At 51.8% G+C, this 15684-nt stretch overlaps 1 protein-coding gene across 2 annotated transcripts in view; it reads left to right on the top strand.

Moving 5' to 3' along the window:
- The window catches only part of RARA (retinoic acid receptor alpha), a 57375-nt gene that overhangs the window by 6059 nt on the left and 35632 nt on the right, over positions 1-15684 (top strand). Inside the window, exon 1 of one of the 2 annotated variants that reach the window (XM_036757669.1) lies at positions 3929-4131. The exons of the other annotated variant lie outside the window; for it this stretch is intronic. The gene's annotated coding sequence lies outside the window, so the exon portion shown is untranslated. Of the gene's footprint in view, positions 1-3928; positions 4132-15684 lie in introns of those variants that run through there. 2 annotated transcript variants of the gene reach the window in all.

Genomic DNA, 15684 nt, shown 5'->3' with positions numbered 1-15684 from the left:
GAACTAGAGATTGGGCATTGGCAGTGTGGAGGATGGCCAACTTGAGGGGGCTGAGGATAAGAATGTGTGTCATTGACACCAGAACTCCCTGAATTGTGCCTCCACGCAGGGGTGGTCATGGGCAATATGCAGGAGGTTCCAACTCTCTTCGATGTTACCACCACCTTCCCACAGCCTTTATTCCCTTGGCAATGCCTAGCAGGCACAGCAACCCCAGTGACTAAGTCACTTCTGTCCCAGAAGCTGGCATGACGCCAATTTCAGCTCTTCTCGGCAGGTGAGTCACTGCCCTGGCATCTCTTCCGGATGCAGCTGAGTCACCCTAGTTGTGTCCAATGGGGTGGTGGGTACTGGGTCCCAGAGGCCTGTGATTTGAGTTACACCCTACCCCCGGACAGTTGCTTTGACATTGCCTATCATGTCTTGGTCTGTCCTGGATCTAATAGATTTTCCTGTTCCCTTTCCACTGCTTTTCCCCTAATCTCTTCAGTGTTGCCTGTGCCCATCCCAATTAGCTTTTCCTTTGTGGAAGTGATCAGGTAAGGGTGTCATTTCCTAGATATGGTAGGCTATAGGCAGGGGAGGGGGCACTGTCTTGGCATGGGAAACCTTTCAAGTATTCCAACAAAGGAGTATTTGCCTGTGCTGGTGATGGGAGAGATGGTGTATAAAGTCCTGGAGAGGGCAGCTCCTTTCCCAAATGCTGACTAAAAGGTACATAGAGGAGCCTGCTTCTCTCCTCTTGACTCAAAATGTGCCATTTTACATATCTTTGCTAATGGGAGGTCAGGGGACCTCAGTCCTCTTTCCTCCAAACAATTCCTCTCTAGTCCCAGCACCACACCCTTATTCATCTCTCTACCCTTCACCTAAACCCCTGCTGAAATAGAGGAGTATAATAGAAAGAGCTCAAGACTGGGAGTGAGGAGATGCTGGTTTTGGTCTTAGATCTTGTGTTAACTTGTGTGATTCTATTCCCCCAATCCTCTGACCTCTACTGTGCCTAGTCTGGGATAATTTATTTGCGGTTGGAATCTCTGCTGTGTGTGTGTGTTGAGGAGGTTGTAAGGAGAAGGGAAAGGCTGGGACTGGAAAAGACTAAGGATCTTTGGGGGGAAAAAGGTGGTGGAGAGAAGTCAAAGAATAGCTTCTTTTCTGTTCATTCTGTGTACCCTGAAAAGCCACTCACTTCTCAGTATCTTCTACCATTTGTGTCTGTTTCCCCTGCAGCCTCCTTGGCTCTTTGGTCTGGAATTCTGCTTCTAGGTCATGGTGGGGGGGGGAAGGGGGGAGGAGAAGCAGCTTTCTCCTGCTCAGATGTGTGTGTGTCCAACACAGCTGGAGTTCAGCTGCTTCTGGAAAAAAAAAAAAAGCTGACTTTGGGGCAGTCCCTGGGGCTCCCTGCTCCTCTCCTAGGCCCCCTGTAGGCTATGGGACACCCAGGCTTTTTCCTTTTTCTCTCTCAGCTTCCTTAAATCTGAAAAGTCCCACTCCTGTGTACTTTGGCATGGGAAATAAAGGGCAAAGGGTAGAGCCTGGGGAGTGTGTGTGTTGGGGGCGGGGGGAGGCTGAGAATGCTCACTGGGCAATGAGCTTGAGAGGGCTTAGGGGGTATCAAACTCAGGTCCATTTCCTGGGGTAGAGGGACTTAAAGGTCTTACCCCACGTGTCTCCATTCTTCTATGTATGAGGTTATTGGTATATGTGTCTGTCTGTTAGCCCCTTGCCCCTCGAAGGCAATACAAGCTTAATCCAGCTGTGGTAGCCAAGGGTGGAGGGGCTGGTTGGGGGGGGGGGGGGTTATGAGTTGAGGCAGGTGATTGATCTGCTCTGCTTCCATCTCTACCCCCACTCCAACAGCACCCTGTGTCGCTGAATCAAATCAGTAGGGAGGTGGGGGTGGGTGGGAGAAGGGGTTAAGCATTAGCATCCACATCTGGGAGCCATTGGTGCATTCCTACCCGCTGAGCACATGTTTGCGGATGGATCTGGCCTGGATGGGGTGGGAGGGGATGGGCGGCTGAAAAGGCAGACGGAAATCAAGGCGGGAGGAGGAGATAGAGCACTGATCTGACAGGAAGGAGTGGTGGTGGGGGAGATAGATATTCTCTCCAGAGCCAGCTGGGTATACTACCATGATGCCAGGTCATAACAGTTCATCCGTTTGTCTCCCCACCCCCTACCTCCCCAAAATAAAAACAAGATAGGTCAAGGCCTAGACCCAGGAGGTCATTCTAAATTACCTTGACTGGCAAGGGGTTGAGAATCCAAGTAGGGAGTGGAAGAGATTGGTTTTCTCATCCTAGCTTCCTTCAATCAAGAAATATTTAAGTACCTATTTTGTGTCATACAGGGCTAGGGACTGGGAATACAAAGGTAAAATCCCCTGCCCCCAAGTAGCTTACTGTGAATCCTGGGGTCTCAGTTTCCTCTTTGTGTAAAATGAGAAGGTGGGACTAGACCATCTCTAAGGTACCACCCCTCTCTGACATTCTTTCATCCCTAACATTCTAGGATTGTCTCTGCTGCATTTTAGGTCCAGGCCTTTGACCCCCTTCAAAGCTGGGAAGTCCTTCAGGAGGCCCTGTGTCTGTCTGTTCTTTCCTCTGATATCCCCATGGGTTTCCTACTATCTAAGGCTCTTCTCGCCCAAGAATAAGCATAAGCCTTAGACAGTAGCCAGCTGTCTCTGGGGAAGATGGATAGAAATGTGCATTTTTAAAAAAATGTTTGCATTGGTATGATTGGGAGTTGGGATTCAGAAGTAGGGAGGCAACTCCAGCCCCTATCCCTACCTCTGGAACTTTGGGAACCCTAATGCTGACATCTGTGATCTAGTAGAAAGACATTTCTGCTCTGGATTTAAGCCACTTAGCCATGTGACTTTGGACAAGTCACTTCCCTCACTTGGGCTTCAGTTTCTCTTCAGTAAATGGAGGGGGTTGGTCTCAGTGTTCTCTAAGACCCTTTCCAGCTCTGACATTCTTTGATTCTATTTGAGAAGAGCTGGGACCTGGCTCTTATTTCTTTCTACTCCCGCCCCCAACAGAGCCAAAGAAGGAAAATGAATCAGAGTCTGAATTTCTCCGCGGGTGGGGGGGAGAGGTGTGCGGAAAGGGGGGTGGGGGGCAGGGGAAGAAGGTTCTTAAGCTCCCCCTATTGGAACTTCAGAGAGCTGCTGTCTTTGGGGGCTAGGGGGCGGGGCCCCTTTTTTAAAAGGGGGTGGTGAAGAAAAGGGGTCTCACGCCCTCTAGCCTTGTGTGAGAGAAAAGGAATTGTGGTATTATCTAGATCTGATGGGTGCTTTGGTGCCTTACTGGTGCTGATACCTGCTTCTGCTTGAGAATGCAGGGATTCTCCTTCTCTTTCCTTAGGAACATTAGGGAAGGCGGAGTCCCTAGAGTAAGAGGCTGGGTCACTAGGATAACTTCGTCCCTAGCCTCTCCCTCTCCAAGTACCCTCGCCTGCTTTCCCTATGCATGGGATTTCCCTAGGCATTGTGTGGGTTGGCACTTCTTAGGAGGTAATGTGGGGTCTGCCTAGGATTCTAGGTGGATGGGTGTCATTCTGACCTCTCCCGATCCTGACCTCCACCCCTTGCTCTATGGCCCTTCCCTTAACGCCCTCGGTAGTAAGATGCTGTAGCTTCCTCGTCTTGAGCAGCCTCCATCGGGGAAAGGGGGTGGGGGTTCACCCTGGTTCCCACGCTCCCGTCTCCCCCCGCACCCCCGCCTGCCCTCTCCGCTCGTTTACACACCTCTTCGGGTGTATGCAAGGGAGGTGGGGGAGTGTGCCTGTAGCCCCGCCCCTGTGTCCGAGGATTGGCCTGCTCGGCTGGGCGGGAGGCGGGCCCGTGGGGAGGAGGCCGGTACCCCCACCCCTCCTGCACCCCGCCCACCCCCCAGCCCCGGGCTCCGGGTAAAGTTTCATGCTCGGCACGTGACTCACCATGGCCGCTGTGCTCTGCCCGCGCCCCTGAGCCCAGCAGCGCGGCCCCTGTCCCGGACTCTCCCCCTCCCAGGTCCCAGACCCGAGCCCTCACCGGAGGACTAGGAGGAGGGAGGGAGGGGCCCGGGCGCGCCGCGCTCCGCTCCGCACACAGACCGACGGACCGGCTCCTCCGGCTGCCAGGTAGACCCCTCCGTCCTCACCCCGCCCCCAGACTTGGGGAGACCTCACCCCGACCCCCAGCCCTCCGGGCTCCAGCTGCGCAGGGACAGTAGAAGCTGGTGAGGAGCAGGACAGCTAGGCGCGGGACTGGGGAGCCTGGGCTCCCTAGACTCCCGGACCGGACGTAGTCTCCGGCGTGGAAGGGGGGGGCTCTGGCTGTGTGTGGGTGTGCGTGCGCGCTTGTGTGTGAGGGGCCGCCTCTACGTGCGTGTTGGTGTCTTTGTATGAGTGTCTGTCTTTGTGAGACTGTACATAGGTGTCAGTGACTGTCGGTAAGGTATGGGTGTGCATGTCTGTCTGTAGAGATGTCTGGGTGACTGTGACTGTGTCTGGGGGGCGTGTCTATTGGTGTCTGTGGGAAGTGGGAATATGTCTGTGAATGGGTGTTTCTGTGTGTATCTGAGTAACGGGGCGGGTGGGGGGGCGGTGTACGTATAGGTGTCTGTGATTGTGAGGTGTGTGTCCCTGTGTGGTCTCTGTGTCTCTCTGTCCTCGTCTGGGTCTGTGTTCTTATCCATTGACATCTGTGAGCGTTTCCCAGGATCACACGTCTAGCGAGCTAGGAGGGACTTCAGAGTCTATCCTGTATACTCCCCCCTCCATCTTTTGTGCCTTTCTGTCTGGTTTTCTCTGTCCATCTGACGGGATCTTTGTGTTTAGGTGTGTCTTTCTGAATCTTTGCATCTGCCTGGGTCTGTGCATGTTAGTGTGGGTTCTTCTGGGTTTGTATGTGAACATGTGTATCTGGGCCCATGAGTGTGTGTGTCAATTTGGTTCTGTGTGTCTGGACCCCTGCGGGTGTACATGTGTGTTTTTCTGAGTCTGGATCTGTGAGTGTACCTGTGTTATCTCTGAGTGTCTGTGTCACAGATACCATAGAAAACTTTTCTTTTTCACTTTTGAAAAAACAAAACAAAAAGAGACTTTCAAACCTGTTTGGGGAGAGATCAGATGCCCAAAGGGCTGGCCCACCCCCTCTCTCCCTCCTGTTATCTGAGCCTTCCTGTGGTTTGGGGAGAATTAGCTGGGGGCCCACCCCCACTCAGGGGAGCCAGGCTGGGGAGAAGAGGACTTGGGCAACTTTTGGGGGGATCTCGGGTAAAGCTGAGGACAAGTTTTCCAATCTGGGATAGGTAGTGGGGTGGTAGAATTGCAAAGAGGTGGTTTGGGGTATTGTCCAGTTAATCTCACTAAGAATGGTACTGACATTGGAGAATCATATTGACTTGCTCCTTAATGAGGGGGTTGTCTTTTTGGGGGGGGGAGGGAGAGGAACACGGCTGTCTGTTCTGCCCAGGATTGGCTCTGCTGAGAACTGTCTGGGACCTGGTACAACCCTGATTCTTGCTGACTCCAGTACCACCCACAGAGACTGGGAAGCTGTGGGCCAGATGTGTGTGTATGTGTGTGGGGGGGTGGTCACTGAGAAATCAGTTTTTCTTTTCCTCCTACCCATTGCCCTTATCTGCCCTGGGCACAGACCCTCTACCTGGGCCTGTGTGATGAGTTAATGGTGTTCGTGGGGGAGGCAGGGAAAAAACAGAATGGGGAAAACCTTCCCCTTTCTTTCTAGGCAGGGAGGAAGTTTAGAGATCTGAGTAGAAGGATCTCCTTATCTCAGGGATGCCCCCTCCCCCAGCTCAGACAAGGACACCCAACTGTTCTTGGTACCAATGCCCCCCCAAAAACTGTGCTAAATTTTTCTTCCACCCCCCGCTTCTTTGGCAGACTATTAGAGTGCTCAGACTTCCAAGTCTGCTCCCACTGGCCTGTTTTGTATGATGTGTGCGTGTATGTAACTGACTCACATGTGTGCATGTGGGATCCCTGATCTCCTGAGAGATTTTTCCTTTCTTACATCTCCTTGACTTGCTTGCCCTCCCCTGGGATTCCCACCATCCTTTCTCTTGCTTCCCACCTCCCAGTTGTCTCCATCCAAGTGCATGTTCCTTTTTCCAGGGGCAACAAGGGTAGGTGATTTAGAGTCTCCTTTTGTTCCTTACTGGACTCAAGCTGCCATATGTCCAAGTTAGGAACTTGTAACTCCCCCACCAACCAATCCAAAGTCATTTCGTTCCTGGGAGGAGACCGAAGTGCAAACCCCAAACTCATCTCCTGTGTTGTGGGAGGGTATTGATTTTGGGGAATCCCCCAAACCAGTGTGTGGGGGATGTTCTGAGCCTTGGGGCTTCCCCTGGGGGTGGGGAAGGGTCTGGAAACACTCTTCCTATCTGGGCCCAGCCTTCTAGTCCTAACTCTGTGCTGTGAGGGCCAGGCCCAGCCAGGGTTTGGAGACAAGGGGTATTAACCTTTTGTGGTTGGCTATTACCTTGGCCTTGTGTCACTTGCAGATTTTGGTGGAGCCGAGTGAGCTTAGAATGCAGTAGAGTTTGTTTGGGTGAGGGAAGTGTGAGATCAGTTTTGACTGGAATCTTGTAATATCCTGAGCCAGAAAGGTCACTGAGGTCAGACAAAGTAGGACTTCCTAGCCATTGGGAACTGGAGATCCCAGCTTTGGAGGGGCAGTGTGTATGTGTGTGTGTGAGGGCTATCTTTTTCCATGGGGAGTCTCTCTATATAGCCTCGCTATCTGATCTGGGGGAGGGCAGCCCTTTGTGGACACAGGTGGAGGGCTGAGATGACCTCTAGCCTACTGGGTCTTAGATATCCTCTTACTTCCCCTCCATTTCAGTCTTGTACCAACTTGGAGCCGGGACTAGCCACAGCCCCCACCCACTCTAGGGCTGGGATAGCTGTGGCACCTCTATCTTACTACCCTGGGGGCCCCTTCCTTCATATATCAGCCTAGCAGGAAGTTGGCTGTGGGGAGCCCCATCTCACTTGGCTCACTGTCCCTTCCCCACCCCAGCCCCCACTTTGCTTTTTTTTGCTGGGCACAGTCACCCACACGTGCCACAACATAGTTCCTGCTACTCATGTGTAGGGGATTGGCATTATCTGAGGAGGCCCCTTATCTGTGGGATATTGGTAGAAGGACTTGGCAAAGATCCCTCAGGTGGGAGTGGGCAAGAGTCTGGAGCCACTCCTTTTTCCTGGACTCCTCTACCCAAAGGACTGTGCCTGTGCGCTTGGCATTTCCCTCTCTCTCACTCCCTGCCTAGAGTCTTAGACAGGGATGGTTCCCAGGACCTTGTGGAGAGGGACCAAAAGGCTAGGGCCTGCCAGCTGTGCCCCTGGCACCACTGACAACATGGGCACAAGCCTCACAACTCTGGCTCTCTGCCCTCTGGATGGTGGGGTGGCACATACAGGATAGGATGGTCTTCAGAGAACCTGGGAGGGCAGCAGGCTAAGAGCAGCAGAATCTCCAGGGAGCCTGGTTTGGATTCTCCTCCTTGCCCTAGCCACAGGTCCTCAGCCCTTCCAGTCCTCCCTCTCCCCTGTAATCCCGTGCCAGTAACTAATGGATTTAGGATAAATGGGGTTAATCCCTCTTCTGTCCCACATCATCTTCCTGCGCACTGCTGGGGACCTTCTCTGACCTTGTCTAGAAAGCCTAGTTTGGGGTATTGGCAATTGATGACTGGGGTGTGAACCTCTAAGGTGGAGTCTAGTCCCGTTGGGTTCGGGGAGTGAGAATATATGGCTGACTCCTCCTAGCATCAGTGAGCCTTGCTTCACAGCCCTCCTAACGCCTTCTTTCTCTTTCCCTTCTTAGTTCCCTCTCTTTTTTTATCATGGAAAACTGCTTTCCCCTTCACCACCTTCTCTCCTTGCCCCCCCTTCCTGCCCACCCTTGCTGTCTGTAGCCCACACAGTTTGGGGGAGAAGGAGGGAGAGGCTGTTTTCAAAGTGTGCCTGGATCTCTGTGTGTGTCCGGGTGTGTGTTGGGAATTGTATGGATTGGGTGTCTGGGTGTCTCTGTGGGAGGTGAGAGTGGCTTGGGTTTGTGTGTGTGTGTGTGTGTGTGTGTGTGAGAGAGAGAGAGAGAGAGAGAGAGAGAGAGAGAGATCGAGCTTGTGTGTCTGTCCAGGGGTGTCTGTGTCTAGGTGGGGGGGGGATTGTCTCCCTCTCAGTCTGGGTCTCTGCCTCCCCACAGCCCCCACAGCCTGGACCGCCTGCTGTTCTTTCTGCAACTGGAGCCTCTTCTTGCTTGTTTCTGGAATTTGGAGAGGAGGAGGAGGCAGACAGACCTCCCACACTCTGGCCCGCCTGCCTGGCATCTTAGGGGGAGGGGAGGAGAGAGGGGGCATGCTGGGTTCTCTCCTTTCCTGGAGATAGGTATGGTAGGAAATAGCTGCCTTCCTAGAGTTCTACAGCCCACTCCCCTGCTCCCCAGTGAGTTCCTACACAGAATTGGAGACCAGGAAAAATGGAACGTGTATGTAGGCTTACGCTGCTCTATCCTCCCTCAGCCAGGGAGGAGGTAACAACCCCTGGTTGCTGCTCTCGCAAGCACAACTGGGCCCCCCACCCCATTGTCAGCCTCAGCAGGGATTAAACTGATGCCACAGCCTGGGTACTGCACCTGTCAACCTCTCCCACTCTGTCTTGTCCTGTAACCAGAGCTCATAGGGGTGGGGGCTGAAATGTGACAGGTGGAATTTCTAGGGCCTTATACCTCCCATACCACTCTCAGCAGGTGTTCCCCGCTACCTTCTTCCCTAACAGCTTAAGATTCCCCCATACCTACTCAGGTCTCCCCTTCCCTATACCCCACCCTATTCTTCCACGGAGGGAGAAGTGGGACAAAGACCACAAAGAGAATGGAGGAGAAGGAGCATGGAGAGGCCCTAATCCTATTCCTTTCACATCCTCAGATCTCCCCCCTTTTCCTTCTGGGCCCCTGCTGCTCTTCCTGTGATGGTTAGGGAGATTTGGGGGTAGTTCTCCCTTAATATTTTAATGGCATGAAAATTGGGAGCTCAGCTCAGGACCAGTGGGGCGTCTGGGTCTGGCTGGCCGCCCGGCCTGGGCTAAATATAGTCCAGGACATCTGCAGAGAAGGGGGAGAGCGGGGGGAGGTTCCATTCCCTCCTTCGGGCCAAGGTGCCCTCTCCTGACCGGGCACCTTGGAACTGGGAGGGGTATTCCTTGGCACTCATGTCTGAGGCATAGGACAGAGAGCTTCGAGCTTCTCTTCCCAGGCAGAGAGAGTGTGGCTTGTCTTAGGGGGTGCCTGAGATGAATTTAGAAAGGATTTGAGAGTTTAGGAAGGGAGATGTGGTGGTGGGAGGTGGGGTATTTGGAGGGGGAGTGTTAGGAGAGAATCAAATACTCAGTCTCTAGGCTTGTCACACTCTGGGCCCAACTCCCCTTTTCCCCTATCTTAGAGTCACTTAAGGACAGACACTTGGGTGTTTGTGTGTGTCACTATCACTGTAACCCACTGTGTGTATGTTCAAGTTTATACATCTCTCGTGGAGTGCATCTTGTTCTTCCATTGAGCCCTGAGCCTAATGCATGTACCACCTTCCACCCACCCCCCTACACACACACATACACACACACACACACACACACACCCCAACCATACAGTGTCCCTGTCCCCAGCTCTGAGTCTCTCTAGTCCAAAATGAAACCCTCCAGGCCTAGGAATCGAGACTTGAGAAGGGGAAGCTGTGGTGAGGAGTTCTGTGATCTACAGTCACGGCAGGAAGCTGAAGGGAGGGGGTCTGGGGGGAGGTGGAACAGGCCCTTGAGTGGCAGAGAGGGAAGGGCCCTGACCTACCTCAGTGTGGAGGGAAGGGGAGGGGCAGAGTGGTCACTTCCACATCTTCCTCTCATGCCCCCCTCCCATGCTCTGATCCAGGTTGGGTGAGGGGTACTGACTCTCAGAAGGGTGCCACCCCCCTCCCCATAAAAAAGTACTTCCAATCACGTGGCTACCACTTCCTGTCTCAACCCTGGGCTCCTCATAGGGCCATGTTTGTTGTTGGTTACCATGGATATGGCCACTGTGGGCACCACCCCTGGGGCCCTCGGGAGATGTTTTCTCCCCCACCCTCTTAACAGTGTGTAGGCCTGCCCCTGGGGAGAGAGCCTGAGCAGCTCCAGGGGACCTGGACCCCTTGGTTCCCTTTGTGTAGGGCTGAATGGTTGTGGCAGTGATGGTGGGATAGGGGATGCCTGTCACTTTCCTCTGCTCCGTGTGTGTATTTGTGTGACACTTGTGATCTTGAAGGTGTAGGTGGCTACAATGACAGAACATCAGAGCCGAAGAGGAAGGACTTCAGGAGCCATCTAGTTCTGACCCTTTCTTTACAAAGGAGAGAATTAAAGCCCAGGCAGGGAAAGTGATTTATCCAAGGTCACACAGAGGGAGAAGCAGCCATAGCATAGTCCTTAGGGAGCTGGCTTTGAAGCCACTAAAGACCTGGGTTCAAGATCTCCCTTGGACACATACTGGCTGTGCTACCCTGGGCGAATCCCATAACCTCTCAGAGCTCTAGGAAACTCTCAAAGAACCCAAGTGGCACAGAAGGTGGAGACCTGAATTGGTAGAGGGTGTTTCCTTGCCAGGAGTTCCCTCTATCACTGAAAGCGCAGGTCCAGTCCCTTTCTAGCCACTGGATTCCCACAGAGATAGCGGCCTGAGCTCTGGCTGTGTCTGACCCTGTGCTTCTGTGTTTCTTATAAGGATGCTATTAGGTTCCATGGGGACTCTTCACTACCCTGCCTCTCCCACCTGACTCTTACTGTACTGGGGGCTCCTCCTCCCACCCTGTACAGTTGGAAATGCTCATATTTTCCAGGAAGTTTTCATGTCTTCCTGGCATTGCTGGGTCGGGGGAGCACTTGGGGGTGGGGGCTGGCTAGTATCCCAGGCCATGTATACAAAGTGTATATGGTGGGGAGGGGGATAGGGTAATTAAATTTACCTTTCTTCCAGGTCCCACCTTTATTTCCAACCTTCCCATCTCCCCTGTACATCCCACTGTGTCAGATCCTTTGGGGAGGAAGGTATATCAGGCATACTGCTTTTCCTACCCTGCTCTGTGTGTGGTGTGTATGTATGTATGTATGTGTGTGTGTGTTTAATTGAAAGAGGGTGAGTGGGGAGAGACCCTAGACCTGGGCTCAACTGGGTGGGGTGTGTCTGGAGCAGGAAACTCCTGGGGGTCCTAGGGGTGGGGTGGGAGAGAAGCAGCCTGAGTCAGGCCTGGTCTGGGGTCAGTGCCAAGAGGATATCCTGAGGCAGGAGGGAGAGAAGGGGGCGTTCCCCAGCTTCCCCACGTCCTAGGTCCCTGGGGAAGGGACTCTGTATCTGTGTGTGTGTGTGTGTGTGTGTGTGTGTGTGTGTTTGGAGATACCATAGTGGGAGGGAGTAGAATTGGGCCTTCCAGTGAAAGAGGGGTGGGTCACACAGAATCCCCGTGGTGGAGCATCTGGCTTTAGACATAGAGTGTGACGACTTCACTAGAACAAGTTGTGGGTTGGTGGGAATGAAAATCTGAGGGTGGGTGGGTGGGTGGATTCTGGTGCAGACCCAGGATGAGCTCTGCCAGGAGAATCTGGAAGGGGAGAAAGGAACTATTTCTCTTGCCCTTTGGTTTTCTCGGTGGCCTCCTCCCCTTCTCTGTAAGAGAATGAAAGGGTACTGAGAAGGGGCATATGCCAGTGTGGGGGTGGGGGAAGCCCTGTGCCAGGATCTGGGTGGGGAGGGGGTGAGTGGTGGTTTCCATGCAGGAGGGGGGAGAGATGGGTCCCCTTTAGGGGTATTGCCCCAGCATACCCTCCCCCCCCCCAGACAAAGCTGCCTTTGTATTGACCAAACAATCCTGTGGTCTAGGCCACCGACCTCACCCGCTTCATCTTTCTCTTCCTCTTCCTGTTTTCTTCCTTCCCCTACCTTCCCTGGTCCTTCTCCTTGAGTCTTGGGGACTACCACCCTCCATTGCCTTCCCACCCACCCCCACTTTTTATTATGATGTTCTCTGAAAGACTGAATGGTGTGGCATGTTTTAGGCCCTGGGTTTCGCTCTGTGGTCTTAGGGAAAAAGAACTGGAACCTAGGGAAAAGCTGTGGGCAAATTTGCGATTCTCTTTTTTCCCCCTCATACCCCTCTCCCAACCTGATTCCCTCCTGTGGCAGTCCGAAGTTTGGAGTAGGACACTCCTGGAAAGAATGGGAATGGAGACCGTTTGAGACAAGCTGGAGAGGGCTGCGCTCAGCAGAACTCCTTTCATGCTTTTTTCTGTCTCTCTTTCCATCCCCTTGGGGAAGGAGAGGGCATCCAGGGCACTATAACCCAATTGGACCTCACATCTAGGGCAGGTCTGTTCTTGCCTGTCTTTCTTAGTAGGGCTGGCTATAGTCAAATTCCTTTAGGAATATGGAAGAAGGGGACTGAAGAGACCCCAAAGGATAAAGTTCTTGAGGGCTTCCTTGGAATCTGTTGAGGTTTGCCATCAGAGGGTTGAAGGGTAGACGGCATGAAGGACTTCCTGGATATTTGCTGGATATTTGTGTGTAGTCAGAGGTGGGAAGGAGCTGGAGAAGAGTGAGGGAAATAAGCAAGGGTGGAGAAGCTCCACTGATTGCCAGACCAGGGCTCTTTCTTTCCCCCCACCCTGGGAAGATGGACTTAATTGATTTTAGTGACTGTCCAAAGACCTGACTTTGAATTCGGGTCTGTTACTTAAGGGCTGAATTACCCTGAGCAAGTCATTTTACTTTCATGGGCCTCAGTTTCCTTATTTGAAACTTAAGGAGATTGGACTTAATCTTTAAGGCCTCTTTAAGCTTTAGATCTTGTAACTGGGATCTCTGAGCCTGATGGGGAAAGGGGTAGGTATGTGCAGAGATTGGATTTAATGATATCTCCTGAGGTTTTTTTTTTTTTTGAGGAAAGGATCTGGGTTATAATATCACCTGGGCACGGAGGAGGCTACAAGGGAGCATTTGGGGTTCCCCTAGTAAATTAGTTGGAAGTGGGGATCGGTCAGTTTTCTCAAGTCTAGTTGGCGATCTATAGTTACCCTATCACCCCCCCCCAACCCAGTTCCTTGTTTTTACTTTATTCAGCACCGCCCTCCTATCTTCCCCCCTCCATCCTCCCTGGCCTGAGGGAGCGTGAGGCCCTGTCCCCCCTGAATTGGGGGGGGGCGCTGGCCAAAGGCCTGGGCTTGGATGCCTGGCTTCCTGCCCACCCAGCTCTTGGCAGTAGGGAGGATAAATACTGAGACTGAAGCTGCCTGATTGCCTAGCGGAGGGGTTGGGGTGGGAAGGAGTTGGAAGGAGGTGCTGCCAAGCCTAGCTCTACCTTCCCTGTGTCTGTCTGTGGAGTCCAGTGTCCAAGGCTGCTTATAGAAGGGAGAAAAGAGTCCCCACTCTCTTCCTAAAGCCGGTGGGGTAAAGGGAAGAGAAAGGCTGTGGCTTTTTTTTTTTCTTGGAAAGTTTATAAATAGCTCTATCCCTTGTTTGCAATCTGCCCCACCCTACCCAGCCCAGCTTAGCCTGGCTCCTACGACAGGGTCCTGGGGGGCAGCTGTTGACTTCACCCACTTAGGCTATGACTGTGGCTACTCCTCCACCCTCCCACCCCCCACCCCCGCCCCCAACGAGATTTGTGTTTTGTGCCTCATTTGTTTATGAATCATTGCCTGGCAAAATGCATGGGAATCCCCTGACCCCAAATTGGGGCCCCACCTTTCCCCTTCAGGGTCTCTCTAGCTCCCTTGAATGCCAGACTTACTTTAAATGGGACCATCAGAACTGGTGGAAAAGAAGGAAGGACTGTAGGGAAAGACTTGAGTCAGGACTGCTGGTGGAGAGGATCCTGGGAGAGGTCCTAGACTTTCAGGAGTTGGAGGATTCCTCAAAAGCCATTATTATAGTTCATCTCATATCTAAACCAGAATCCCTTCACTAAAGGGGCTTCCTCAGCCTGACTGGGGCTGGAGGATGAAGGAAGTACTTTGTGTTATTCTCTACACATCCCTCCCCTGTTAATCCAAAGGTTTCTTCTGGTTGTGTCAAAGTAGAGCTGGGGGACCTAGGCTGGGTGTATGTGGGTAGAGTTGGGATATTCTCTCATCCACACAGCCCAGTGTAAAGGCAAGAATATTCAACTTGGAGCTGGGAGACTTAGGCTCAAGTCAAAGCTGTGAGATTTAATATGTGACCACTTCTCTCAACCTGAGTTTCCTGTTCTGTAAAATTAGGGGAATAATAGTCATGCTGCCTGCCCCAGAGGCTTGTCGTGAAGAAATGCTTTTCTGTGCTAATGTAGTAGTATGAATCGTTAATGCTGCTGCTGTTCCTATTAGAGAGGCAGCATGGTATGGTGGTTAGACAGCTGACCTCAAAGCCAGGAAAGCCTGGTTTCAAGTCCCACTTCTGATACATACTGGCCGCATGATCCTGGGCAAGTCACTTAACCTCTAGATGTTCTAGGAATCTCTCAAAAGAGACAGTGCCAGGGGCAGCTAGGTGGCGCAGTGAATATAGCACTGGCCCTGGAGTCAGGAGGATCTGAGTTCAAATTCGGCCTCAGACACTTGACATACTTACTAGCTGTGTGACCTTGGGCACGTCACTTAACCCCAGTTGCCTGTCCTTCCCCCCTCCAAAAAAAGAAAAGAAACAAGAAAAGAGATAGTGCCAGCCTGCTTTGGGAGAGGGAGTTCCCTAGACCAGTGAAATCACAGATACAGTCCCTGTCCTCATTATAGTTATTTTCACTATTGATGTATCGTTCTCTTCTTTTTCAAAGGGATTCAGATACAAATGATCTGAGGACAGGTCATTATTGTTAACTCCTTTATGTGTGCTGTTCTATGAACCAATGGATCAAAGAGCTACTTTGTGGAGTTAGATTAAAATGATTAGGAGAAACCCATCCTTAACAGGTTTTTACTACTCAAGGCATCCTTAATACAAATGCATCAGCAGACAGGATGCTGGAGATGATATGCCCCTCATCTTGCTCTCACGTAGTCTTTGACCTCTTCTGGCAGACACATCTCCATACTTTGAATGCTTTTTATCCCATACAGCTTGGAGACTTGAGTTTTTGAAATGATGATATCTATTAAAAACATGAATCAGTGTTATACCTGAAAGACGATGGGTGACAGTTTAGTCCAGGTGTAATTCCATTATAGTTTATTAGTTAAGTTTTCCAGGATATTTTCGAACTTATATTTGTAGTTTTGGGATTTGTTGTTTTGTCAAATCATGAAAGATCCGGAGCTTCTGATGTTTAATTCAGGCCACATCTTGCTAGGTATTTGGTAGATGTTAAATTCTGCTGTAACAGGCTGCAGCAACATGTTGTATAGTGTCCACTGTCTCTGTGAATTGCCTAAATTGATCACAAAACTTGGGCTTCTTAAGTCAGTCAGCTAGAATTTACTAAGTAGGCACTGTGCTAAGAACTGTGAAACAAAGGCAAAAAAAATAGTCCGTGCTCTCAAGGAGCTCACGGTCTAGTGGGGTAGATAACACACAAGCAACTTTGTAAAAACAAGATACGCACACACATATGTGCACCTACATACACACCCAGGTAAATTGGGGATAATCTCATCCAGAAGTCACTAAGATTA

This window comes from Trichosurus vulpecula, chromosome 4 (assembly GCF_011100635.1).
Source record: "Trichosurus vulpecula isolate mTriVul1 chromosome 4, mTriVul1.pri, whole genome shotgun sequence".
NCBI classification, from domain to species: Eukaryota; Metazoa; Chordata; class Mammalia; order Diprotodontia; family Phalangeridae; genus Trichosurus; species Trichosurus vulpecula.
Note: the sequence above shows the minus strand (reverse complement) of the source record. Positions and strands in the feature narration are given on the sequence as shown.